Source organism: Aquarana catesbeiana, linkage group LG04 (assembly GCF_042186555.1).
Source record: "Aquarana catesbeiana isolate 2022-GZ linkage group LG04, ASM4218655v1, whole genome shotgun sequence".
Lineage (NCBI taxonomy): Eukaryota > Metazoa > Chordata > Amphibia > Anura > Ranidae > Aquarana > Aquarana catesbeiana.
In genome coordinates this window covers 250,304,031-250,323,880 of record NC_133327.1, presented here as the reverse complement: position 1 = coordinate 250,323,880, position 19,850 = coordinate 250,304,031, and positions in this window count along the sequence as shown.

The following is a 19,850-nucleotide window of genomic DNA, read 5'->3' as shown; positions in this document are numbered from 1 at the left end:
CTCTTTTTTCTTAAGCTTAAATAAGGACAAGTGTGTTGCAGTGCGTTTTTGATGCATTTAGGTGCTTTCCAGTGTGTTTTTGATGCATTTTACAGCGTTCCAGTACAGTCCAGTGCATAAAAAATGCAGCATGTTCTACATTTTTTTCTGGAACTGGAAACGCACTGGAACTGCAAGCACTGGTGTGAGCTATGCCATTGAAAACCATATAACCTACTTTCTGTGCCTTTTTGATGCAGAAAAAACGTACTGGACTGCATGTGGTGTGAACTGGCCCTTAAAGAATAAAAGTTATTTAAAAATACTCGCGGCTATAATGAAATGTCGGTCCGGCAATACACATAAAAGTTCATTGATAAAAACAGCATTAAGAAAAAAAATATAATTAAGAACAAAAAAATGTGTGGAGTTCCCCCGAAATTCTATACCAGGCCCTTCAGGTCTGGTATGGATATTAAGGGGAACCCTGTGCCAAAATAAAACAAAAAATGGCGTAGGGGTCCCCCTCAAAATCAATACCAGGCCCTTCAGGTCTGGTATGGATTTTAAGGGGAACCCCATGCCAAAATTTAAAAAAAAAATGGCGTGGGGGTCCCCTTCAAAATCCATACCAGGCCCTTCAGGTCTGGCATGGATTTTAAGGGGAACCCCGTGCCAAGATTAAAAAAAAATGTTGTGGGGTCCCCCTAAAAATCCATACCAGATCCTTATCGGAGCACGCAACCTGGCAGGCCGCAGGAAAAGAGGGGGGACGAGAGAGCGGTCCCCCCTCCTGAACTGTACCAGGCCACATTCCCTCAATATTGGGAGGGTTCTTTGGGGTCCCCCCAAAGCACCTTGTCCCCATGTTGATGAGGACAAGGGCCTCATTCCCAGAACCCTTGCCCGGTGGTTGTGGAGGTCTGCGGGCAGGGGGCTTATCGGAATCTGGACGCCCCCTTTAACAAGGGGACCCCCAGACCCCGCCCCCCCGTGTGAAATGGTAAGGGGGTACAAAAGTACCCCTACCATTTCACAAAAAAGTGTCAAAAATGTTAAAAATGACAAGAGACAGTTTTTTACATTTCCTTTATTTAAATGCTTCTTCTTTCCATCTTCTATCTTCTAACTTCTATCTTCTATCTTCTATCGGTTTCTTCCTTCATCTTCTTCTTCTGGTTCTTCTGGATCTTCTGGTTCCTCCTCCGGTGTTCTCGCCTGGCATCTTCCTCCGTGGCGTCTTCTTCCCTTCTTCTTCTCGGGCCGCCCTGCATCCATGGGAGGCTCCCGCTGTGTGACGCTTCTTAACTTCTGACGGTTCTTAAATAACGGAGGGCGGGGCCACCTGGTGACCCTGCCCCCCTCTGATGCACGGGCACTTCCCCGAGGCTTTCTCTGTGACGTCAGAGTGGGCGGACAGGGAAGTTCCCGTGCGTCAGAGGGGGCGGGGTCACTCCATTATTTAAGAACTGTCAGAAGACGAGAAGCGTCACACAGCGGGAGCCTCCCATGGACATGGAGCGGCCCGAGAAGAAGAAGGGAAGAAGACGCCGCAGAGGAAGATGCCAGACAAGAACACCGGAGGAAGAACCAGAAGAACCAGAAGAAGAAGAAGATGAAGGAAGAAACCGAAGGAAGATAGAAGATAGAAGAAAGAAGATAGAAGATGAAAAGAAGAAGCATTTAAAGGAATTGTCAAAAACTGTCTCTTGTCATTTTTAACATTTTTGACACTTTTTTTGTGAAATGGTAGGGGCACTTTTGTACCCCCTTACCATTTCACACATGGGGGAGGGCCGGGATCTGGGAGTCCCCTTGTTAAAGGGGGCTTCCAGATTCTGATAAGCCCCCCGCCCACAGACCCCCACTACCACCGGGCAAGGGTTGTGGGGATGAGACCCTTGTCCTCATCAACATGGGGACAAGGTGCTTTGCGGGGGACCCCAAAGCACCCTCCCAATGTTGAGGGCATGTGGCCTTGTACGGTTCAGGAAGGGGGGGCCACTCTCTCGTCCCCCCCTCTTTTCCTGCGGCCTGCCAGGTTGCGTGCTCGGATAAGGGTCTGGTATGGATTTTTTTAAGGGGGACCCCGCGCCATTTTTTTTAAACTTTGGCATGGGGTTCCCCTTAAAATCCATACCAGACCTGAAGGGCCTGGTATTGAATTTCGGGGGAACCCCACGCATTTTTTTTTCCTGAATTTTGTTTTTTTCTTAATGCTGTTTTTATCAATGAACTATGTGTTTTTCCGGACCGACATTTCTTTATAGCCGAGAAGTGAACCAGCGTAAAAAAAAAAAAAAAAGTCTAGAGGTGCGCCCATTCAACCTATGCAAATGCATTTACGTTGCTTGACATTTACTAATATTTTTCCGGTGCACTGAACCAAAGCATTTGAATAAGCGCAAATGCTGTTTGAGCATGCGCAGTGTATAAATTCACCTCCCACAGCTCTTAATGTATTTGCCGGCGCTGCCGGCTTGTCAGAAAAAGACACTTTCTCATTCTATTTTGGCCATTTTTGTTACTTGGACAGTTAGTACTACACTTCCCCACATCACCCCCATAATATTGGCACTTCCAACTTGTTTAAATTTTAAGTTAAAGATGCCGTGCGCCATGTCTGTAGTGGCGTACCGATCACCTCTTCCCCTGTGCCAGGAAGAGAATAGTAAATGGGGGGATCGAGCTGTGTTACCGGTGCAAATGCTTTGTAAATACGAAAATGTCATTTGCGCATCGGCGTGCACCGCAAAGTCATGGTGCAAATGCTTCGTAAATCAGCCCCACTGTGTGCATCTTTAAAATTTGGCTTTTTGACAATAGGTAAAAAAAGGTGCAATAAATTTTTGGGCAACAAATGCCAACTACATTAGGGATTTTGAGGGTTTTAAACTCTCCCTAGAAGATCAATGATGTTCTTCATTTTGTTTTTAACATCATTGATGTTTTTCTGGATGTTTTCCAAGTCCCTATTACACCCCATGATCTCCCCGATCAGGATCTGGGCACTATCACTGGTGAAATGACCTGGATCCACAACATCACGATCACCTAAAAATATATAAAAAAACACACCATGTATTATAAATATGCAGGCATCCATCTCTTACCTGAGCCTGGTCGCAGACACTCACCTGTTGTGGTGACAATTTCCACCACGTCTCCCTCCTCCTCTTCTTGTTGGCTTTGGGGGATTTCTCCTTCTTCCTGAGGTGGGGGGTCTGTGGTCTCCTCGGATGAGTGGTGTCCTCCGAGTCTTTTAGCCCATATGTAAAAAAAAATAGGTATATGTAACATTGCTTGGAAGTGGGGTACAATTGTCTGCTTTGGCAGAGTTCCAAGATGAAGAAATATTTTTTTCCTTTGTCAAGCTTGAATACTTACCTGTTTTGTACAAGCTTCACAGATGGAGACACCCCTATAGTATACACTGGAGCACCTGTGTGGGACCCCTAATAAAAAGGGTGTTCTGGTGTCCCACATTAGTGCTCCAGTGTCCAGATGTGTAAAAAGCTGCTGAGTGTCCTCTCCTTACACAGAATCTAGTTTGCATTTCATTCTAGTTACCAACCCATCTAGACACCAAAATTATTTGAAGAGAAGTAGGCTAGCAAAAATGTATTCAAATGCATATGTACAAAACATGGTGTTTTCTATGCCAAACGAACAATGTTTCATACGAACGAATAATGTGCCCATGAACATGAAAGTTGCCATTTTAAACTGTACAACAGTTAAGAAAAGCACATGGAGCAGCACGAACGTTAGAAAAATAAAGAATAGGAACACATCACAACTATTTACTTTTTTGCAGCACTCTCCTGATCCTTCTGTACTGCTCGTGCTCCCTTAATTTGAGGTCCCACCACCGCTTCCTCACTTGATCCTTGGATCGCCGTAACCCAAAATTCTTATGCAGATTCTTGACAACTTTCGCCATCATCTTGGCCTTTCTGACATTGGAGTTGGGGCAAGGTCCATACTTCCCATCATAGTCAGCCCTCTTCAATATGTCGACAATCTCCAACATCTCCCCAAAGGACATATTTGAGGCCTTAAATCGTCTCCCCCGGGATCGGGACGTTTCAGGCTCCGGGCTTTCCTCCTCCTCCTCCTCGTTGCTGTAATTAGCACGCACCTGCTGTGTCTCCGCCATGTGCTCATCCCCCACTGCGCCGAACGAGAAGGGGTGGGGAATAGACTAGAAAGAACGTTAGGGGCGGGCGGAGTTTTACGCATGCGCAGTGTATATAAAGGGTAACACCAGTGCGTAGTATGTGCGATGTTTGAGCGGAGGAAGGAGTATGGGAGGCGCTGATCGTGATAACGAAGGTAAGATTTTAAATTAGGCCTATACTGCTTCTAGATTGAGGCCTGTAGTGTGACAAGATTAGGAGACTTTAGCCTGACATTAGGGTTTGTCTTGCAGACAAAAAATGGATATCTTGAAGAATCATGAGCTTATCAGCATATTCATAGATATGTTCAGGGAGCTGCCCTGTTTGTGGCAGGTAAACCACCCTGATTATAAGAACCAAACAAAGAGGAAGGCAGCGCTGGATAATTTGCTGCAATTTGTGAAGCCAGTGATCCCCACGGCAGACATCACCTATTTGAAGATCCTAATTGGTGGCATGAGGATCACTTATCTAAGGGAGCACAAGAAGGTCCAGGATTCCTAGAGATCAGGAGCAGCAGATGACATTTATCTCCCCAGGCTGTGGTACTATGACAGACTGCATTTTCTGGCAGGTCAGACTGAACCCAGGCCAGCACTCTCCACTCTTCCTTCCACGCTTCCCCCCCCCCCCCAGCTGAGGCTTCAGACATCCAACCTGGGCCTTCCAGGCAGCAGCATGTGGAGGAGCCCAGCTTGAGCCAGGTATAGCATTCTTCTAAATATTTCTGGTTGTCCAATTAATTATGTTAAATATATGTTAGTTTGGAGTACTAATTTCTGATTGTGATTGATCAACCAAAAACTAAAATGATGTCCCTTTTTCATACACAGGAAAGTCTCAGCCAGGAGGTGGCCGGGCCAAGGAGGCTGCCCAATACCCAGGTCCCTACCCTCCGCCTTCAAAGAAAAACTGGCAGGAAGAGGAGTAACCTGGAGGAGGCTGCAATTGGCCTATTTTGGAAGGCTACTGAGGCCCTCAGAACCCCCCACAGTGTGGAAGAGGATTTTGCTGCCATAACAGCCTGCAAAATGCTGCAAATGGAGGAAGGCCAACGCCTCTTATGTGAGTTTGTCATTTTAGAAGCTCTAAATAAGGGGTTGGGGGGCCAACTCACATTTGTCAGCTCACCCATGGTCCTCCTCCTCCTCCTCCAGGTCCTCCTCCTCCTCATCCTCCAGGTCCTTCTCCTCCTCCTGCCACACCTCCAACACCAGAGCCACAGCCGGGAAGGAAGTGTGTAAGGAAGACCAGAGAGTGATGGCCCTGGGTTCAGTCTGGTCTGGAAAAAGATGCAGGCTCTTGTATGACCACAGCCTGGGGACATACATGTCATCTGCTGCTTTCATGATCTCTTGGACTTCTGGACCAGATTGTACTCCCTTAGATATGGACTCCTCAGGCCACCAATTTTGCAGTAAAAGAATTGATGTGTGCCCTGGGGGCCAAAGGCTTCACCAATTTCTGTTGTTTATCCATTGTTGCCTCCCTTTTTGTTTGGTTATGAGCCCTTAATAAAGGAATTTTTGTTTCAGTTATACTCACCTATGTGTGTTTTCCTTCAAAAAGGACAGTTTGTGAGGAGACAGGTACATTTCAAAAATACAATGTGAAATTAACAAGAGACACCAACACCAAACAATCTCCTTGAGATAAAATAATACAAGATAATGGTGTTGTTGTAACTTGACACACAAAACACACCCAAAAATATTCTGGAGTAAAAAAAAAAAAAGATCAGGCTTGAAAAAAGTACAAAAAAAAAAAAAAGATAATTTTTAAGTCAGATGTGACAAATCAAAATATATTGATGAAATCACGATAAATAATAAAGAAAGAAGTTTGTGAGAAGTCTGTGTGAATATGAGTAGCAAAACAACTTCATTCTTCTCGCATTATAAAGAAGAACAGAGTGGGCTGCATTAAACAATTTCAAACATTGCACTGTGATGAAAGTGCTATATCCATTGCAAACGCTAATTTTACCAGACCGAGCAGTTCCATCTCGGAATTTATTCTGAGCATCGTGGTACTTTGTGCGTTGGAATTGGCCACACATGGTCGGAATTGACGCGATCTGATTTTTTGTCGGAAAATTTTATAGCCTGCTCTCAAACTTTGTGTGTCGGGAAATCCGATGGAAAAAGTGCGATGGAGCCCACACGCGATCAGAATTTCTGACAACAAGCTCCGATCACACATTTTCTGTCGGAAAATCCGACCATGTGTACAGGGCATTATGCCGCGTACACCCGATCGCACATTCCAACAACAAAATCCATGTTTTTTTTACGACGGTTGTTGGCTCAAACTTGTCTTGCATACACACGGTCACACAAATGTTGTTGGAAATTCCGAGCGTCAAGAATGTGGTGACGTACAACGGCCATATAAAAGGGAAGTTCAATACCAAGTGCACCACCCTTTGGGCTCCTTCTGCTAATCTCATGTTTATCTTGTGTTAGTAGAAATTTGGTGAGAGACAATTCACGCTTTTCAGCCTCGTGCTTTTCAGATTGTTACTGCTCTTCAGTTTGTGCTTGTGGGTTCGTATCTGGTTTTCAGTGCGTGTAGTCAGTTCGCATTTGTTTTTCAGTGCGTATTTTATAGTACGTATTTGATTTTCAGTGCGTTCTTGTCCACTCGTTTTTAATTTTCAGCTCGCTCTTCTCAGGCCTATCTGTTTTTCAGTGCTTTCTGTTAGTTCTTTCGAAGAAAAATAAAATAAAAGGTCTGCAGTCACCAGTGATACACCTCCATCCCTATATACATATAAAAAGAGAGTCGCCCTGGGACTTTAAATGAGGTGGTCACAGTTAGCCACTGAGTAACAAGAGTAATAACAGTATAAATGTTTATTAAAATTAATGTACATACATGGATGATATAGCATATTCGCTCAGCCAATAGATTTGCACATAATGAAGAGAATAAATAAAGGTGATACAGACATTGTACAATGCAGTATATACAAACTATACAAGTGCACGCATCAGAAAACCTGACGCGCGTTTCGCGAGATCATTGCTCGCTCATCGGGGTGGATGCGGATGTATCTAAATAGACAAAAATATGTGTCACAGTGGTAAATGTAAGAACAATGGCAGTATGTGACAGAGCAAAATGGCCCAATACTTACCAATTAACAAAACCAGAGTTTCCATCGCTGAACCTCCAAATAGACGGCAGCAGCCAGAGCTGCTGAGGAGCTGAGGGGAAGAAGATGGACATGAGTACCCCCAGGGGGATTCCAGGCGGCAGACATGGCGTAGGTGAAGGTGAATGGTCCTAATTGTCTTAGTATGTAACTTGATAGATATCAGCTGTAAACATAGATGTATATGTCTCAATGATTTGCCAAATTTAGTAAGATGAAAATCAAGTTGTATTGTATAATAATATTTTTGTATGAGAGCATGTATACTCTAACATATATATATATATATATATATATATATATATATATATATATATATATATATATATATATATATATATATATATATATATATATATATATATGTCAAGCCTTACTAAATAAGCAGAGTAAACAAAAGTTGTACAATTATTTGTATAGAAACTCACTCTCTCTCTCTCTCTCTCTCTCTCTCTCTCTCTCTCTCTCTCTCTCCCCCTCTCCCCCTCTCTCCCTCTCCCTCTCTCTCTCTCTCTCTCTCTCTCTCTCTCTCTCTCCCCCTCTCTCTCTCTCTTCCCCTCTCTCTCTCTCTCTCTCTCGTCCCCTCTCTCTCTCTCTTTCCATCTCTCTCTCTCTCTCTCTCTCTCTCTCTCTCTCTCGTCCCCTCTCTCTCTCTTTTCCGTCCCTTCTCTCCTTATCTGTTCTTCCATGTATTGGATTTCATTCATTTCACATATCCATTCCATTATTGGCCCTCCTCCATCCGCATCATTTTGCAGGCAGTTATGCCAGCAAAGTCCTCCTCCACACCTTGGGGGCTTCTCAGGGCCTCTGTAGCCTTCCAAAAGAGGCCTATGGCAGCCTCCTCCAGGTTACTCCTCTTCCTGCCACTTTGTCTTTGAAGGTGTAGGGGAGGGACCTGGATATCAGGCAGCCTGCTTGGCCTGGCCACCTCCTGGCTGAGACTTCCCTGTGTATGAAAAAGGGACATGGTTTTAGTTTTTGAATCATCAATCACAATCATAAATTAGTACTCCAAACTAACATCTAGTTAGCATCATTGATTGGACAATAGGGGTGCGCATCTTCACTCACCTCGCGATTCGATTCGATTACGATTATCCCGTCCACGATTCGATTTGATTCCGCAATGCATCACGATGCATCATGATTAATACCCAAGTGCCCATGGTTATTTTTTAGCAGAGAATCTAGAGAATAAAATGGCGATTGTTGCAATATTTTATGTCACACGCAGTGTTATTTATTTAAGTGGCCTTTTAAACGCACCTTTTTCTGTAAAAAGACACTTTCATGAATTTAAAAAAAACGAAACAGTAAAGTTAGCCCTATGTTTTTGTATGATGATTGAGGACAGATAGAGAATTGTTATCAGCTGGGGGGAGGGAGGGTTAAAAATTATTTGGGGACCCCCCAAAAAAGCCTCTGGCACTCTGCCTGAATTTAAACCCCTTCCCGCCGACCGAACGCATATATGCGTACTCGGCTTTCCGGGGTTATACCGGGATGATGCCCGCAGCTGCAGGCATCATCCCGGTACCGTTGTTTTCAGCGGGCGATCAGCTACCCGAGTATAACAACCGATGTGGCTAAAAGCCGCTCGGTTGTTATACCGGAGGAGCGGGAGGGGACATCCCCCCCCTCCCGCCGCCTCCCGCCGCTGTTACCGGGCCTCCCGTGCGATCGGGAGGCCCGGTGTCCGTTCCGCTGCCTTCGGCGGCTGGGGGCGGACTGGAACGAAGCTGCGAGCGGCTTCGTTCCAGCCTTCTTCTTGTAAATGCGGAAGCGACGTCATGACGTCACTTCCCGTTTACTCGGCTGCCAATGGCGCCGAATTTAAAAAAGTACACAGTATTCAGAATCGCCGTTTTCGGCGATCTGAATACTTTGAAGTGTAAAGGAGGGATGGGGGGTCTTTTAGAGTACCTGTCACCACATATTACTGTCACAAGGGATGTTTACATTGCTTGTGACAGCAATAAAAGTAAAAAAAAAAAAAAAAAAATTTAAACACAATTTATAAAGTACAAAATAAATAAAATAAATAAATAAAAAAAAAATTTTTTTTAAAGTGCCCCTGTCCCGCGAGCTCGCGCAGCGAAGAAAACGCATTCGGAAGTCGCGCCCGCATATGTAAACGGTGTTCAAACCACACATGTGAGGTATCGCCGCGATCGTCAGAGCGAGAGCAATAATTCTAGCCCTAGACCTCCTCTGTAGCTCAAACCTGGTAACCGTAAAAAATTTTTAAATCGTCACCTATGGAAATTCAAAGGTACCGTAGTTCGTCGCCATTCCACGAGTGCGTGCAATTATAAAGGGTGACATGTTTGGTATCTATTTACTCAGCGTAACATCATCTTTCACATTATACAAAAAAATTGGGGTAACTTTACTGTTTGGATTTTTTAAAATTCATGAAAGTGTCACTTTTCCAAAAATTTGCGTTTAAAACACCGCTGCACAAATACTGTGTGATAAAAAATATTGCAACAATCGTCATTTTATTCTCTAGATTCTCTGCTAAAAAAATATATATAATGTTTGGGGGTTCTAAGTAATTTTCTAGCAAAAAATACGGATTTTAACTTGTAAACACCAAATTTCAAAAATAGGCTTAGTCATGAAAGGGTTAAACACATTTTAGGGGGTGTTTGGGGTAAAGCACTACTATAGAGCTGATAAAATACATGGTTAAGTGACTACATGAGGTGAATATAGGGCCAGGAGACCATGCTGGGGAGGTAAGTGAAGGCAAATATGTATGAAGGACAACAAAAATAATTAAATAAAAATCCAGCATGCATGAGAACAAAGAGGACATTCACAGCATATTCCAATCATGGTAATTAGAGAATGAGGAAAGAAATACAATATATTAGCAAGCATTAAATACAATAAAATGTGATATTAAAGGATACAAATCTTACCTTAATATACTCCTTCTGCAGGACCTGAATGATGGTAGAACAGGTCTCTGGGATAATGATCCCCAGAGCCTGGGGGGAGATGCCTGTCGAGAACTTGAGATCCTCCAGGCTTCTCCCCGTCGCCAAGTACCGCAGGGTGGCGACTAACCTCTTCTCCGGAGTGATGGCTTGCCTCATGCAGGTATCCTGCCTCCGGAGAAAGTTCCTGAAATCATTAGGATTATTCTCACGGATCTCACGGAGCAAAGGCATGTGACAGAACTGGTCACGTTGAAGCAACCAATTCTTGGTCCATGAACTCCTCCCCACCCTGTTCATGGACTGGACTTGCGTCAAGGTAAGGACCCCAACACCAAGCCCCCGCACAGCACGAACTCTACGAGGTGTACGTATGGCTAGAAAACGGTCGGCTGCTCAGAATGAAGTAACAGAATGCACTGAAGAACAGCAAGGCCTGTGAAGAGTGACCTGAAAAATAGTAACAAACGAACAAGGACAGAATGACAAGAGTCACGCGTCACTTGCTGCACGCACTGAAGAACAGATACAAACCCACAAGGAAAAACTGAGCAGCAGAAAACGTTCTGAAAACCACGAGTCTGAAAAAGCGCGAATCGTCTCTCACCAAACTTTTACTAACACGAGATTAGCAAAAGGAGCCTAAAGGGTGCCGCGCTTGGTTCTGAACTGGCCTTTTCTAGTCTTGTCGTACGTGGTGTACGTCACCGTGTTCTTGACGATCGGAAATTCCGACAACTTTGTGCGACCGTGTGTACGCAAAACAAGTTTGAGCCAACATCCGTCAAAAAAAAAATTCATGGATTTTGTTGTCGGAATGTCCGATCAATGTCCGATGTTTTTTGTAGTTAACTTTAAAATTACTTACTTTCCCAAATTTCTTAAATTCCTGTATAAGATTTGGTATTGTAACAATTGGATTGGTGACATATATTAACAAGTCATCCGCATACACTGTCATTTTATATTTCTTACCTTTAACCCTTATCCCCTGAATATCCCCATTCTTACGCATTGCTGTTGTAAGGTGTTCCATCACTAACACGTATAACAATGGAGTATAATTTTACTAAGCATATTTGGTCCAATCCCCAATTGGATTAAGGTTTCCTCCAAAACTTCCATCCCACCCTATCAAATGCTTTTTCGGCATCTACCGACAAAAGGCATGCTGGGATGGCAGTTTTGCTGAGCATATTCTATTAATGTGCATGTTTTTATTATATTATCCCTTGTTTCTCTCCCCATTGTGAAGCCGGTTTAATCTAAATTTAGCGCTGCGTAACGCCCCATAATGCATTGCGAGATCGCAGTGCATTGCTGTATGATGATTGGTCAAAGCATGCACCATGACCTGCATGCTTTGGCCAATCCCAGCGCCCTCATCTAATAGAGCCATAATTGGCCAAAGGAAGGGTGCCTTTGGCCAATTATGGCTTAGGGGGACAAGTCCATGCCCCACACTATATAAGGATGCCTGCACATTGGCCCTGTGTAGTGTGTTGTTGGCGTGGATGGAGAGAGAGCGTGATTTAGATTGAGCAGGCAGGCAGGTTATTCAGTTAGCTGCATTGTATTTAATATATACAGTGGGGACGGAAAGTATTCAGACCCCCTTAAATTTTTCACTCTTTGTTATATTGCAGGCATTTGCTAAAATCATTTAAGTTCATTTTTTTCCTCATTAATGTATACACAGCACCCCATATTGACAGAAAAACACAGAATTGTTGACATTTTTGCAGATTTATTAAAAAAGAAAAACTGAAATATCACATGGTCCTAAGTATTCAGACCCTTTGCTCAGTATTTAGTAGAAGCACCCTTTTGATCTAATACAGCCATGAGTCTTTTTGGGAAAGATGCAACACGTTTTTCACACCTGGATTTGGGGATCCTCTGCCATTCCTCATTGCAGATCCTCTGCAGCTCTGTCAGGTTGGATGGTAAAAGTTGATGGACAGCCATTTTTAGGTCTCTCCAGAGATGCTCAATTGGGTTTAAGTCATGGCTCTGGCTGGGCCTTTCAAGAACAGTCACAGAGTTGTTGTGAAGCCACTCCTTCCTAATTTTAGCTGTGTGCTTAGGGTCATTGTCTTGTTGGAATGTAAACCTTCGGCCCAGTCTGAGGTCCTGAGCACTCTGGAGAAGGTTTTCAGCCAGGATATCCCTGTACTTGGCCACATTCATCTTTCCCTCGATTGCAACCAGTTGTCCTGTCCCTGCAGCTGAAAAACACCCCCACAGCATGATGCTGCCACCACCATGCTTCACTGTTGGGGCTGTATTGGACAGGTGATGAGCAGTGCCTGGTTTTCTCCACACATACCGCTTAGAATTAAGTGTCTTGCACTGAGGAGAGGCTTCCGTCGGGCCACTATGCCATAAAGCCTCAACTGGTGGAGGGCTGCAGTGATGGTTGACTTTCTACAACTTTCTCCCATCTCCCGACTGCATCTCTGGAGCTCAGCCACAGTGATCTTTGGGTTCTTCTTTACCTCTCTCACCAAGGCTCTTCTCCCTCGATAGCTCAGTTTGGCCGGACAGCCAGCTCTAGGAAGGGTTCTGGTCGTCCCAAACATCTTCCATTTAAAGATTATGGAGGCCACTGTGCTCTTAGGAACCTTAAGTGCAGCAGAATGTTTTTGTAACCTTGGCCAGATCTGTGCCTTGCCACAATTCTGTTTCTGAGCTTTTCAGGCAGTTCCTTTGACCTCATGATTCTCATTTGCTCTGACATGCACTGGGAGTTCTTATATAGACAGTAAGGTCTTATATAGACAGGTGTGTGGCTTTGCTAATCAAGTCCAATCAGTATAATCAAACACAGCTGGACTCAAATGAAGGTGTAGAACCATCTCAAGGATGATCATAAGAAATGGACAGCACCTGAGTTAAATATATGAATGTCACAGCAAAGGGTCTGAATAATTACAATACAGTAACAATACAGTGCACCCATAGTTGTTATTACACTTCTGTTAGTGTACACTGTACCGTGCACCCATAGTGCAGTTGCTACTACTTTTCTGGTGGTGTACACAGTACACAATACAGTGCACCCATAGTTGCTATTACTTCTGGTGGTGTACACAATACAGTGCACCCCTAGTGCAGTTGATACTACTTTTCTGGTGGTGTACACAGTACACAATGCAGTGCACCCATAGTTGTTATTACACTTCTGGTGGTGTACACAATACCGTAAACCCCTAGTGTAGTTGCTACTACTTTTCTGGTGGTGTGCACAGTACACAATACAGTGCACCCATAGTTGTTATTATACTTCTGTTGGTGTACACAGTACCGTGCACACATAGTGCAGTTGCTACTACTTTTCTGGTGGTGTACACAGTACACAATACAGTGCACCCATAGTTGCTATTACACTTCTGGTGGTGTACACAGTACCATGCACCCATAGTGCAGTTGCTACTACTTTTCTGGCGGTGTACACAGTACACAATACAGTGCACCCATAGTTGTTATTACATTTCTGGTGGTGTACACAGTAAAGTGCACCCATAGTGCAGTTGCTACTACTTTTCTGGTGGTGTACACAGTACACAATGCAGTGCACCCATAGTTGCTATTACACTTCTGGTGGTGTACATAGTACCATGCACCCATAGTGCAGTTGCTACTACTTTTCTGGCAGTATACACAGTACACAATACAGTGCACCCATAGTTGTTATTACACTTTTGTTGGTGTGCACAGTACCGTGCACTCCTAGTGCAGTTGCTACTACTTTTCTGGTGGTGTACACAATACAGTGCACCCATAGTTATTACACTTCTGGTGGTGTACACAATACAGTGCACCCATACTTGCTATTAGCCGTCTGGTGGTGTATATAATACCGTGCACCCCTAGTGTAGTTGCTACTACTTTTCTGGTGGTGTGCACAGTACTCAATATAGTGCACCCATAGTTGTTATTACACTTCTGGTGGTGTACACAATACCATGCACCTCTAGTTCAGCTGCTACTACTTTTCTGGTGGTGTACCTAGTACACAATACAGTGCACCTATAGTTGTTATTACACTTTTGGAGGTGTACACAGTACCGTGCACCCATAGTGCAATTGCTACTACTTTTCTGGTGGTGTACACAGTACACAATACAGTGCATCCATAGTTGCTATTAGACTTCTGGTGGTGTACATAGTACCGTGCACCCATAGTGCAATTGCTACTACTTTTCTGGTGGTGTACACAGTACAAAATACATAACACCCATAGTTGTTATTACACTTCTGTTGGTGTACAGAGTACTGTGCACCCCTAGTGTAGCTGCTACTACTTTTCTGGTGGTGTACACAGTACACAATACCGTGCACTCATAGTTGCTATTAGACTTCTGGTGGTGTACACAACACCATGCACCCCTAGTGTAGCTGCTACTACTTTTCTGGTGGTGTACATAGTACACAATACAGTGCACCCATAGTTGCTATTACACTTCTGGTGGTGTACACAGTACCGTGCACCCATAGTGCAGTTGCTACTACTTTTCTGGTGGTGTACACAGTACACAATACAGTGCACCCATAGTTGTTATTACACTTCTGGTGGTGTACACAATACCGTGCACCCCTAGTGTAGTTGCTACTACTTTTCTGGTGGTGTGCACAGTACACAATACAGTGCACCCATAGTTGTTTTTATACTTCTGTTGGTGTACACAGTACCATGCACACATAGTGCAGTTGCTACTACTTTTCTGGTGGTGTACACAGTACAGAATACAGTGCACCCATAGTTGCTATTACACTTCTGGTGGTGTACATAGTACCATGTACCCATAGTGCAGTTGCTACTACTTTTCTGGTGGTGTACACAGTACACAATACAGTGCACCCATAGTTGCTATTACACTTCTGGTGGTGTACACAATACAGTGAACCCCTAGTGCAGTTGCTACTACTTTTCTGGTGGTGTACACAGTACACAATACAGTGCACCCATAGTTGCTATTACACTTCTGGTGGTGTACACAATACAGTTCACCCCTAGTGCAGTTGCTACTACTTTTCTGGTGGTGTACACAGTACACAATACAGTGCACCCATAGTTGTTATTACACTTCTGGTGGTGTACACAATACCGTGCACCCCTAGTGTAGTTGCTACTACTTTTCTGGTGGTGTGCACAGTACACAATACAGTGCACCCATAGTTGTTATTATACTTCTGTTGGTGTACACAGTACCGTGCACACATAGTGCAGTTGCTACTACTTTTCTGGTGGTGTACACAGTACACAATACAGTGCACCCATATTTGCTATTACACTTCTGGTGGTGTACACAGTACCGTGCACCCATACTGCAGTTGCTACTATTTTTCTGGTGGTGTACACAATACAGTGCACCCATAGTTATTATTACATTTCTGTTGGTGTACACAGTACCGTGCACCCATAGTGCAGTTGCTACTACTTTTCTGGTGGTGTACACAGTACACAATACAGTGCACCCATAGTTGTTATTACACTTCTGGTGGTGTACACAGTAAAGTGCACCCATAGTGCAGTTGCTACTACTTTTCTGGTGGTGTACACAGTACACAATACAGTGCACCTATAGTTGCTATTACACTTCTGGTGGTGTACATAGTACCATGCACCCATAGTGCAGTTGCTACTACTTTTCTGGCAGTATACACAGTACACAATACAGTGCACCCATAGTTGTTATTACACTTCTGTTGGTGTACACAGTACCGTGCACCCATAGTGCAGTTGCTACTACTTTTCTGGTGGTGTACACAGTACACAATACAGTGCACCCATAGTTGCTATTACACTTCTGGTGGTGTACACAATACAGTGCACCCCTAGTGCAGTTGCTACTACTTTTCTGGTGGTGTACACAGCACACAATACAGTGCACCCATAGTTGTTATTACACTTCTGGTGGTGTACACAATACCGTGCACCCCTAGTGTAGTTGCTACTACTTTTCTGGTGGTGTGCACAGTACACAATACAGTGCACCCATAGTTGTTATTATACTTCTGTTGGTGTACACAGTACCATGCACACATAGTGCAGTTGCTACTACTTTTCTGGTGGTGTACACAGTACACAATACAGTGCACCCATAGTTGCTATTACACTTCTGGTGGTGTACATAGTACCATGCACCCATAATGCAGTTGCTGCTACTTTTCTGGTGGTGTACACAGTACACAATACAGTGCACCCATAGTTGTTATTACACTTCTGGTGGTGTACGCAATACCGTGCACCCCTAGTGTAGTTGCTACTACTTTTCTGGTGGTGTGCACAGTACACAATACAGTGCACCCATAGTTGGTATTATACTTCTGTTGGTGTACATAGTACCATGCACCCCTAGTGCAGTTGCTGCTACTTTTCTGGTGGTGTACACAGTACACAATGCAGTGCACCCATAGTTGTTATTACACTGCTGGTGGTGTACACAATACCGTGCACCCCTAGTGCAGCTGCTACTACTTTTCTGGTGGTGTACACAGTACACAATACAGTGCACCTATAGTTGTTATTACACTTTTGGAGGTGTACACAGTTCTGTGCACCAATAGTGCAGTTGCTACTACTTTTCTGGTGGTGTACACAGTACACAATACAGTGCACCATAGTTGCTATTAGACTTCTGGTGGTGTACACAGTACCATGCACCCATAGTGTAAATGCTACTACTTTTCTGGTGGTGTACACGGTACACAATACAGTGGACCCATAGTTGTTATTACACTTCTGTTGGTGTACACAGTACCGTGCACCCATAGTGCAGTTTGTACTACTTTTCTGGTGGTGTATACAGTACACAATACAGTGCACCCATAGTTGCTATTACACTTCTGGTGGTGTACACAGTACACAATACAGTGCACCCATAGTTGCTATTAGCCTTCTGGTGGTGTATACAATACCGTGCACCCCTAGTGTAGTTGCTACTACTTTTCTGGTGGTGTGCACAGTACTCAATATAGTGCACCCATAGTTGTTATTACACTTCTGGTGGTGTACACAATACCATGCACCTCTAGTTCAGCTGCTACTACTTTTCTGGTGGTGTACCTAGTACACAATACAGTGCACCTATAGTTGTTATTACACTTTTGGAGGTGTACACAGTACCGTGCACCCATAGTGCAGTTGCTACTACTTTTCTGGTGGTGTACACAGTACACAATACAGTGCATCCATAGTTGCTATTAGACTTCTGGTGGTGTACATAGTACCCTGCACCCATAGTGCAATTGCTACTACTTTTCTGGTGGTGTGCACAGTACACAATACATAACACCCATAGTTGTTATTACACTTCTGTTGGTGTACAGAGTACTGTGCACCCATAGTGCAGTTGCTACTACTTTTCTGGTGGTGTACACAGTACACAATACCGTGCACCCATAGTTGCTATTAGACTTCTGGTGGTGTACACAACACCATGCACCCCTAGTATAGCTGCTACTACTTTTCTGGTGGTGTACACAGTACACAATACAGTGCACCCAAAGTTGTTATTACACTTCTGGTGGTGTACACAGTACCATGCACCCATAGTGCAGTTGCTACTACTTTTCTGGTGGTGTACACAGTACTGTGCACCCCTAGTGCAGTTGCTACTACATTTCTGGTGGTGTACACGGTACACAATACAGTTTACTGTGGTTTTGCTAAACAAAATTTACAGCATGTCCGGAAGGCTACCAAGGAGAGGCAGACACTCACAGGCCACTAAAAGAGGGCAAGCAGGGAATCTTGTCTATTGAGTTATGCCTCTCCTCTGCTTATCATCCCCAGAGTAATGGCCAGACGGAGAGGACAAACCAAACCCTGGAACAGTATCTGCGATGCTTCTGCTCCTTCTCCCAAGATGACTGGGCCTCTTTGCTGCCTTGTGCCGAGTTTGCCTATAACAACACCATTCATACAGCCACCAAGCAGTCACCCTTTTGGGCAAAGTACGGCTTCCACCCATCCTTTCTACCCAACACCATTCCTGAATCTCTAGTACCAGCTGTCCAGGATAGAATAACCTTCTTCCAAACTAATTCCCAAGTTCTCCAAAGAACCATGCAAAAGGCTCAGGAAGACTTCAAAAAACACTATGATAGAAGGAAGAAGGAGAATCCCATCTACAAGGTGGGTGACAAGGTATGGCTGTCTTCTGTTAATCGCAAAATTTCTTGTTCTTCCAGGAAGCTTGGTCCAAGGTTTGTGGGTCCATTCGAAATGAATAGAGAAGTGAACCCTGTGGCCTTTTTTTTTTTACCTACCAGCATGTCTTTGGAGTGTGGGAGGAAACCGGAGTACCCGGAGGAAACCCATGCAGGCACAGGGAGAACATGCAAACTCCATGCACGGTTAAAAACACTATGATAGAAGGAAGAAGGAGAATCCCATCTACAAGGTGGGTGACAAGGTATGGCTGTCTTCTGTTAATTGCAAACTTTCTTGTCCTTCCAGGAAGCTTGGTCCAAGGCTTGTGGGTCCATTCGAAACAAAGAGAGAAGTGAACCCTGTGGCCTTTGAACGCTTGCTGGCCTCCTACTTGATCCATACAGTATTCCACGCCTCCCTACTGAAACCAGCTGTGCCAAGTCCATTTTCAGGAAGAGAGGAGTTGCCACCTCCACCAGTCACCATAGGTAATGACACTGAATATGAAGTCAAAGCCAACCTGGACTGCCGCAAAAGAGGTAGGCAGACTCAATTTCTTGTTAAATGGAAGGGGTATTCTTCAAAGGAAAATTCTTGGGAACCGTTGGCTAATATTCACGCTCCAAGACTATTGCAGAATTTCCATAAAAGGCACCCTGAAAAATGGTCTAGGTGAGGCATCCGGAGGCTGCCCCTTGGGGGGTCATTGTCAGTGACATGGCTGTCCTAGTACTGGCAATGTTGCCTAGACCCTCCATGGATGCCCGCGGACGTGCACAAGCATGCGCCGTGCATCAGTGTGCATTGGTGCACACTGGCATGTATCGGCGCACACGCACAAGCAATACAGCGCATGTGCGATGGCGTGCAAGTGTCGTGAGAGACGCTGGAGCCAGTGGCCCTATTTAAAGCAGCCTGTGACCACAGGACGTTGCTGAATTATCTCCTCAGCTCCCTTGTGTACTTTGACCATGCTTCCTGATCTGTGAATAACCGTTGTGACCCGGCTTGCCTTGAGCTTGCTTCCTGATCTCCTGGTTTGACCCTTGGCCTGCTTTTGGACTCTGCTTCTGCATCCTGATCTCTCGGCTTGACCTTTGGCTTGTACCTGGACTCTGCCTGTGTATGACCTTGGCTCGCCCCTGTATTTACTCTGGACTGACTTATCCGTGTATGACCCCTGGCCTGTCTCTTGGTTTCTCCATTTACCTGAACACGGCAAGTTCTGCTTTGCCAGCATTGGCCATCCCTCAGTGGCCAAGTTCATCGGACTGCAAACAAGCACCTGGCCAACCGTGCTTCTTTGGGCACCGCACTTCCTATTCCCAAATCCAGGAACGCGCTGCACTTAGCTGCAAGGGGAGCCCTCTTAGCATCTCGATCTCCATACCCGCATCTGACAGCAGGACAGGGTTCAGTATTGT